This window comes from Cynara cardunculus, assembly GCF_001531365.2.
Source record: "Cynara cardunculus var. scolymus isolate 2C chromosome LG 4, CcrdV1, whole genome shotgun sequence".
NCBI classification, from domain to species: Eukaryota; Viridiplantae; Streptophyta; class Magnoliopsida; order Asterales; family Asteraceae; genus Cynara; species Cynara cardunculus.
Window position 1 is genome coordinate 7165047 of NC_037531.1, and position 1791 is coordinate 7166837.

Sequence of the window (1791 nt, forward strand, 5' to 3'; positions counted from 1 at the left end):
GTTCCAAGAAAAGTTCGGATGTTGTTTCCAGCTGGCATTATAGGTATTGGAATAGGGATTAACTCGGTTATGAACATAGTTTACTGATTCAACATTGTGAGGACAATGTTCATACGAGTGTTCCCCGCCACAGCACACACATTGCACAGATAGGACTGTTTGGACTGGTGTATTAGCAGCTTGTTGTCCTCCCAGACCGGAAGTTAAATTTTTCAACATGTTGGTCATGGAGGTAAGTTGGGCTGTTAATGCAGTATATGCATCTACATCATGTATCCCCGTAGACTTTTTTTATGACTAAGCACGTGGGTCGGCCCAATGTCCATTGTTTGCCGAAATCTTTTCTAGGATTTCATATCCTTCATTATAGGTCATAGTTGTAAAGGCTCCACCCACAGTCGCATCGAGCATTTGTTTTGCCATGGGATTTAACCTATTGTAAAACGTCTCGAGTTGAATACAGTACGGAATGCCATGGTGTGGGCATTTCCTCAACAGCTCTTTGAACCTTTCCCACGCGTCAGGAACAGCCTCATCATCCATTTGTTTGAAAAGACAAATCTCATTTCTGGACTTAGTGTTCCTTGTCGGTGGGAAATATTTTCGCAAAAAAATTTCCGCCATGTTACTCCATGACGGCACAGAACCCGGAGTTAATGAGTTAAACCACGCTTTTGCCTGATCCCTCAAGGAAAAAGGAAACAAAGTGAGTCTTAGAGCGTCATTTGACACTCCCGGGATCAAAAAAGCATCAGTGATTTCCATAAAAGATTTTAAATGCGAATGTGGGTTCTCCGAAGGTAATCCGGCAAATTAGCCATTTGTTTGCAACATGTGAAACATATCGGTTTGAGTTCAAAATGGAGAGCGGTCATATGTGGTCTAACTATCCCGGAATATAATTGCTCAAAATCCGGAATAGCATAATCCATGATCCTCTCATTTTTGGAATTTGCCAAATTAATGATATTCGGAGTTTGTGCTCTTTGGTGCTCATTAGGTTCCGATTTTGTGTCCAAATTATTACCATTATGTGGATGTCCTTGTTGAAAGTTCGGGAATTATGGAATTTGTTCAAAACCCGGCGGTTGGTTTTCCAAATGTGGTATTTCCAGAATAATTGGGGGAGGTAACGCCATGTTTAGAGGGAGTAGAGCAAAAAATGCTCTTTGAGCCCTCCTACGATGGTGAAACGTTCTCTCAATATCGGGATCAAATTCGAAAAATTCCCGCGTTGTGACCGTGGCATACACCACTTTAAAAACGATTCCGATGGTACTAGAAAAACCAAATCTTTTATTTTACTCAAAATAAAACTTTTAGCGAAGCAATCCCCCGCAACGGCGCCAAAAACTTGGTCGGTTATATTTCATACCTTTAGACTAATGAAATTAGGCCACAAAGCAAGTATACAATACGGCCTAACGTCGTCTTTCCAAGTAATAAAGTGGTACAAGTACCGGATTATCGTCCACAGGGATTGTAGCCAAAGTTAGATTAGAGTTCAATGAAAGAGATGATTTCAGATGACGGTTTTGAAGACTTTTGTCTGATTTTAAGGCGATCCAAAACAGATTACAGAATATATAAAAGAAGCAAGGGTGTAAGACTTAAGGTGAGACCCAAACACAAATTCCAGCAGCCACTGCTATAGGAATGCTACAGCAAGCAGTGTTTCGAAACAAAGTTCCACCATCTATTTTGAAGGCATTCCTCTCGGACTTCACCATTTCACTATCTTATAGCTTTCCACCCATATCTCTATGTGGTGTCCGGACCGGGGATAGTGAC

At 41.2% G+C, this 1791-nt stretch overlaps 1 non-coding gene across 1 annotated transcript; it reads left to right on the top strand.

The window, feature by feature from the left end:
- The first annotated feature begins 469 nt into the window (after positions 1-469).
- On the top strand, positions 470-576 carry LOC112511882. The gene has a single exon (XR_003069138.1). It is a non-coding gene; the product is annotated as a small nucleolar RNA R71 (small nucleolar RNA).
- The last annotated feature ends 1215 nt before the right edge of the window (positions 577-1791 follow it).